Here is a 7,536-nt window from a genome sequence, read left to right as displayed (position 1 = left end):
GGGTCACACAGCTGGTAAGTGCTAAGTGTCTGGTCTGAGACAGTATGGCCAGTGCTCTATCCACTGTACCACCTAGCTGCCCTAGTCTGTAACTTCTGGGGCAATTAGAAGCATTCCTTTCTCTTGTCTGCAAAATCAGTGTATTTTGTAAAGTACATATTTTAAATTACATATTTCCTTTCACAGATAGCTAAGAGCTGACTTTGCCATGGAAATGAAGAACTACACAGTTGTGACTGAGTTCATCCTGCTGGGAATCCCCGAGACAGAGGGGCTGGAGACAGTGCTCTTTGTTCTCTTCTTCTCTCTGTACCTATGCACACTGTCAGGGAATGTGCTCATCCTCACAGTCATCATTTCTTCCTCTCATCTTCATACTCCTATGTATTTCTTCCTGGGAAACTTGTCTATATTTGACATGGGTTTCTCCTCAGTTACCTCACCCAAAATGTTGTTCTATCTTTCTGGTCAGACACCAGCCATCTCTTTCCAGGGATGTGTAGTCCAATTGTTCTTCTACCATCTTCTGGGCTGCGCCGAGGGCTTTTTGTACACTGTAATGGCATATGATCGCTTTGTGGCCATCTGTCACCCTCTACGTTACACAGTTATTATGAATCATAAACTGTGTTCCATCCTAGCTACAAGTACCTGGATGTGTGGTTGTGTTCATGCTATTATCCTGACCTCCCTTACTTTCCAGTTACCTTATTGTGACCCTAACCAAGTAGGCTACTATTTCTGTGACATTCCTGCTGTCTTATCTCTGGCCTGTGCAGATACATCTTTAGCCCAGAGGATTAGTTTCACTAATGTTGGTCTTTTGTCTCTCATATGCTTCTTCCTCATTCTCATTTCCCATACTCGCATTGGGATCTCCATATCAAGAATACGCTCCACAGAAGGTAGAAGGAGAGCCTTTTCTACTTGTAGTGCACACCTCACAGCAATCCTTTGTGCTTATGGGCCCATAATCATCATCTATCTACAAACCACTCCCAGTCCCTTGCTTGGCTCAGTGGTTCAGATATTAAATAATCTTGTGACTCCCGTGTTGAACCCCTTGATCTATAGCTTAAGGAATAAAGATGTGAAATTTGCCCTCAACAAAGTGTTAAATAAAATGGGACTCATTGTTGAGAATAAGTAAGCCTCTAAGTGTTGATGGATAAAGCTTGATTCCTTCTTAATGAGCCCAATTCTCAAGAAACATCTTTCAAACTTTGTTAAGAAACTGCAAACCATTGCACATTATTTTGTCTTTTGAGCTTGCTGAATCTTACAAAATATGTTTGTGTGTCTGTACATTTCCCCAATGTTTATAATGAAATTGTTCATATAATTGCATATTTTAATGAATATTTTCTTTCTATTATGAACTTAATAAACGTCAAGAAACATTAACCTTTCAATATGCAAAGAAGTAAAGAAAAGAAAAATACATATGAGCTACAAACTTATGTCATGTACAGTTAAATAAATCAACCTCCTACAGTAGTGACAAAACTGCTGTACTTATCAGTCTGTATCCCTCTGAAATTTCTTTTGTTCTCTTGGATGTATTTTTAAATGACTTATTGATGCATTTTTCTTTCTTTTTTTCTTTTTTTTTGTTTTTGTTTTACAATGTCTTGATTTCTCATAAAGTTGCTAGCTTCTGATTGCTCCATTCTAATTTTTAAGAAAGAATTTCCTTCAGTGAGCTTTTAGATTTCCTTTTCCATTTGGCCAGTTTTTCTTTTTAAGACATTTTTCTCCTCATTGGCTTTTTGGACCTCTTTTGCCATTTGGGTTAGACTATTTTTTAAGGTGTTATTTTCTTCAGTATTTTTTGGGGTCTCCTTTAGCAAGCTGTTGACTTGTTCTTCATGATTTTCTTGTATCACTCTCATTTCTCTTTCCAGTTTTTCATCTACTTCTCTTACTTCTCAAAATCCTTTTTGAGCTCTTCCATGGCCTGGGACTGATTCATATTTTTCTTGGAGGCATTGGATGTAACAGCTTTGACTTTTTTGTCTTCTTCTGGTTGTATGTTTTGATCTTCTTTGTCACCAAAGAAAGATTCTGTGGTCTGACTTTTTTTGCACAGTTTGATCCTGGCCAGTTACTCGAGTTTTAAACTCTTTGTTAAGGTAGGGATCTGCTTCCAGTGTGAAGAATGTACTGTCCCAAGCTTTGGGGGCTATGTGCAGCTGTTTTCAGAGATACTTCTAGGGACCTGTAAATTTTCACTTCTTCTAAGGTGGTATTTTCAATGGAGAAGTGTTTACTCCTTTCTTGGCCTGTGCTCTGGCTTATGAGTGGCCACAAGCACCATTTTCTGCTGTAGGACTATAAGGATTCCCTTTCCACTGCCAGTACAAGCTCCACCATGCCATCACTCTTGCTTGCCCCAGGACTGCCACCCAGAATTGTGACCCAGATCCAAGCAGGGGCAAAGCAAGAGAATCCTGCCTCAGCACCAGCAAAAGATCCCTGCAATCCCCCTCTGATGAGCCATTGGATTCCCTCTCAGTCTGTGGGCTATAAGCTCTGGAAGCAGCTGCCGCCCTGGGGCTGTCCCAGTCCTGGGGCTGAGAAGGAGCTTCTTTCTCACCTCACAGACTCTTCCTGCTGCCCTTCTAAGTTGTCTTTGGTGTTTGTGGGTTGAGAAGTCTGGAAACTGCCACAGTTGCCCATGATTCAGTCCCCTGAGGCCTGCTCTGAAGCCTGGTCTTTCTCTGTGCACCCATGCTGAACTGTATTTCTCTCCCAGACAGGTGCGATAGACCTTTCCAATCAACCATCCAGGTTGTCTTGGGCTGGAAATTTGTTTCACTCTGTCTTTTTGTGGATTTGGCTGCTTTAGTATTTATTTAGAGCCATTTTACAGGTATTTGGAGGGGTTTGGGAGAGAGCTCAAGCAAGTCACTGCTTTTACTCCACCATCTTGGCTCTGCTCTTTTCTTCTTTTTTAATCTCTATCACTTCCCACCATCTTCCCATGTCCCCAAATAGAAACTCTACTTTTAAGTAAATGTAGTGAAGCCAAAAAAATCAATATATTGGCTATGTCACAAAATGTGCCTCTCATTCTGCACCTCTAGTTCAAACTCTTACTGCTAAGAGGTAGGAAACACATTTCATCTTCAGTCTTTTGAAGTCCTGATTGGTCATTGCATTGATCAGAGTTCTGAAATCTTTCAACATTGTTGTTCTTTCCATTATTGTGGTCATTGTGTAACTTGTTTTCCTGGCTCTTATTTCTGTCTGCATATGTAATAGTTACTCAACAAATATACTGGTTGGTTGATTCCCCCTACAAATTAACCAATTCTTTGTTCTTTCATCCTACTAGAGAGAATGTAAAGGTAGAGTCTTTCAGTCGGAGGTTATCTCCCATATCTTAGAAGGACAGAAAAAATGGGAGAAGAAAATGAAAAAAGAAGCTGTGATGGAATACTGAAATTGCTTCCTAGTTCTTTCCCTTCTTCCCAGCCTTTGAAAAAGAATGCAAATTGAGCAGTCAGTGAAAACTATATTAAAAACTATGCCTAAAGCATGCCAGTTACAAGTACCAATAGAGCTATGGTGTCATGTGGTGAAAACTCCTAATCATTGACTGGTGGAGTAGAATCCCTATGATGAGACAATAAAGTCATTAAAAGAAATGCTACATTATTATTAGCAAAGAAACCCATTTATCCAAATTGTAGCAAAACAAATATCAGAGAAGGATATATGCCAGACAATATATAGGGAAAGAGCTTTCCCAATGCTTCGATATAGTTGCAAACTGAGAGAGAGATCTAGATCTAGCCTAAGATGAAATTCTCTGAAATAGTAAAGATATTGCATTTGGAAATCAAATAGGAACTAATTCATGTGACATTTGAGCACTGACTGTCTTCAGACATAAATACCTGAAGTGTAGAAGAGTTAAACATCTTGGCAAATCCTAAAAGATAAAACTGAAATAATAGTTTTGGTTATCCCTACCTCTTTTACACACATTAACAATTTAAACACTCTGATGCTGGAAAGTTATTATTTTTAATGATCTGTTCACAAAGTGTGATGGTCTTAGTGTACAGTTAAAACCTCCACGAAATGTCATTATTCTTTTGCCTTATCTTTGTTTCCTTTTTCAATTTAGTGCAAAGTGGTCAAATACAGGGCTTCATATGGAGCCACATTCCAGAGTATGGACTGAACCAGAATAAAATGTAATTGGGAATATTTTTAAAATAAATGAAATAGAATAAAACATACACAGTGTTCATATGTGTTTTTCTAAGTCAATATATTTCCACAGAGATTGTTAAGCAAGGTTTAGTAACCTCCATTCTATGTAAGTTTGATATCACCAATCTAGAGTATGCTCAATTTGAAAAACAGTCACCTGTGATACAGAGTGGCTACAGGATGTCTCATATCTTAGAGGGATGGGAAAAGTGAGAGAGTCAAATGAAAAAGGAAAGCTGTGATGGAGTATTAAAATGACTTCCTGTTTCTTTCCCTTCTCAGCCAGTGCAGAAGAATGAGAGTTGGATTCCTCAGTAGAAACTAGAAAACGACACTCAGCCTACCTTGGCAATTAGACAGTATCAGTAAGATAAAGTGACAAACTCAAGAAAGAAGTCACAAAAGGGGGACAATTTTTATTTCCTTTTCCTAATGTCAGAGGCATCCAGGATATTTTGGGGAGAAGTATGAAGCATCTTCACCACCTTGTCTATATTGGCTAGCTTTCATGACAAACCAAAGAAGCATAATATTAAAAAAAAAATCCTAGAGGAGATGGCTCAGAAAGGTTTTGATAGGTAAGGCTCTCTGCAACTGGAGGGAATTCTTTTTTTTTCTTTTCTAGCTCTACTTTTTTGAGGAAGTTTAAAATTCTCACCAAAATGAATTAACTCCTTGGGAGTCCTTGCAGCAGTCCACAGACATAGGCTGTTTTAAACAGAAAAAGCTGAACTCCTCACAGGAAAGGGGAAAAATCAGTCCAGTGGAGCTTATAGAGTGAAGAAGACTCACCAGTGTCTTCCTTCATATGTCCTTTGTAGTTAATTTGGGTATTTATAATATTCAAAATGACTTCTCTTCTCAAAGGGTATATCTTGGTGCAGATGCCAAGGTCCAGTGCTCCTCCACATTACCAGAAAGATTGTTGTTGATAACTCTTAACTCATCAAAGCTGTATAAGTAACAATTTGGGGATAGGAGAAAGCTAGAGGACTCCAAGATCCCATAACTTTTGGGAAAGGGAGAATGGGCCTAAGGGTTAGAGAGGAATGTGCATCCCAAATTCCATCCACAGGGAGCAATGGAATAATAGGAATAATGAAGATTTGAAGATCAATGGGGAGGAGGGAAATAGAAGGATACATTAACAAGAAGACTGGGGGGATGGAAGGTCTTGGTAGCATCTGAGTGGGATAAAGCTCTTCCCAATCTCCTCCCTCAAGCCCTACTATCACCAATTATTAAAGCTTTATAAATCCTGAATGTTGAGATATGGAGTGCTAGGGTAAGGAGATCAGAAAGAGTACATGAAAGGAATTAGCAGTACAAATATCAAGGGCTAATGATTCTCCACATTACCAGAAATATATTAATTGGTGACTCCTAGTCCATTGAAGTAGTATGAGTGACCATTTGGTGGAATCAGTTGGGTAGGGGAATAGGGGGACACAGGGGTCCAGAGACTAATAACTTTTGGGAAGGAAGAATGGGACTAAGGATTGAAGAGGAATAGGTACTCCAGCCTTCCCAGAGTTCAGTGTCAAAAAGTTAAAAGTGACGGTATGGGGGCCACAAATTATGACAGTTCAAAAGCTCTATTATGCTTATTTAAAGTATAATAATGCATTTCTTTATGTTGGGATTTGCCCTGGGAAGACAGCTCTGACACAAAGACTTGGCTCAACCAGAAAATATAAAAGTTCATTCCCACCTTTGGCATCACTTAAATAATTGCACTATGGATCTACTATGCTATTGAGAAGAAGATATTATTGACAAAGTGAATGTTTAAGTGAGAAGGTCCCATGGTTTACAACCATCACACAGATCTGGAATTCCTAAATTGAGTCAGAAGTGACTTTTCTCAGGTTCACTTCTGTTCTCACTTAGATCCCTTTGAATTTTTCACATTGTATTTATGATTGATAATAATTTGGGGGTTGGGGATAGGTAAAGTAATAAACTCAGAGAAGGATTTGTGAGCCCATGACACTCTGGAAGTTGCTTTACTAGAAAAATATCAAGGTCCAGAGGTCCTCCACATTACCAGAAAGATTGTTGTTGATAACTCTGGAGTGTTGTCTCTTTTCTAAGGTCTCAGAACATCTAACGTCTAATTGTTCCCCAACTCAAGAGATTTCTTGAGCTTGTGATGTATCTGGAGATGAGATTCCAAGGAGAAATCAAGGCCAATTATAAATTCTCCTTCCACCCCTATTCCCCTATCCCAAGTCCTGGTGCTATTGAAGTCTGGGAAAGAATCACTGTAGTGGGTAGAGAAGTCAGTTCTGTGTGGTCTAATTTGCAAATTTGGTCTGATAAGAGAAGCATTCAGGGTTGCCAGCTACATACACTAGTCCTACCTAATGGCACCTAAAATAGAAGGCATGGATGGAAAAAAACTCCCATCTTCCCTATGTAAGAGACTTGAGAAAAGGAAAAAAAAATTTTCTCATTCCCAGTCAACTGTGTTCTCTCTCTCTCTCTCTCTCTCTCTCTCTCTCTCGGCTAGGCAGTAGGGTTAAGTGACTTGCCCAGGGTCACACAGCTAGTAAGTGTTATATGTCTGAGTTCAGAGTTGAACTCAGGTCCTCCTGAATCCACGGCCAGTTCTCTATTCACTGCACCACCTAGCTGCCCCTGACTGTGTTCTCTCTTAGACATGTAAGTTTATCCAATTTTGATCTATAACTGCTTTTCATGGGGAGAACAGAATGGGGAGCCATAGATTGGGTAGATCTATTGAATGACTCTCAAGATTAGGGACCATCTTTCTATAAGAATCTCCAGAATAGGAAGCGCAAGGAGAAATGTATATTGGGCTATCAGGGACTAGGGATGGTTGGCTATGCTTTTTGAACCTGGGGAATTCAGCAGTTTTTACTGATCTACACAGATGCAAAAAGTGGAGACTCAAAAGATTGTACCATACTTCATTAAGGAATCACCTCAACTTCTGTAAGGAAATCTTTGTTGATCATGAAAGAGCCAATGACAGGCTGGGTAGACTCTTTGTCTTGGGGTTATGATGCCCTGGGTCCCAATCTAGCCTTTTATACATAAGCTCTGCAACTATCAGCAAGTCACTTATCCTCTTTGAGATTCTGTTTCCTTATCTGTAAATAGGCACAAAAACACCTATGGCACCAATCTAATAGAGTTGTTGAGAGTCTTGATGAGATAATGTAGGGAATGTGTTTTACAAACTTTTTAGGCCTAGATATGTCAGTTGTCATGATCATTTTCCATGATATTGTGATACAGGAGTATCTGAATAACACCTGAAGAATACCTGAAGCATACCATGTGATG

General features: G+C 39.3%; 1 pseudogene; it reads left to right on the top strand.

The window, feature by feature from the left end:
* Positions 1-208: 208 nt before the first annotated feature.
* LOC110207071 (putative olfactory receptor 10D4 pseudogene) lies at positions 209-1,150 on the top strand (annotated as a pseudogene).
* The last annotated feature ends 6,386 nt before the right edge of the window (positions 1,151-7,536 follow it).

The sequence above is a fragment of the Phascolarctos cinereus genome, unplaced genomic scaffold, assembly GCF_003287225.1.
Source record: "Phascolarctos cinereus isolate Bilbo 61053 unplaced genomic scaffold, phaCin_HiC Scaffold_726;HRSCAF=1367, whole genome shotgun sequence".
In the NCBI taxonomy this organism is placed as follows: Eukaryota; Metazoa; Chordata; class Mammalia; order Diprotodontia; family Phascolarctidae; genus Phascolarctos; species Phascolarctos cinereus.
This window is presented reverse-complemented; position numbering and strand designations above follow the sequence as displayed.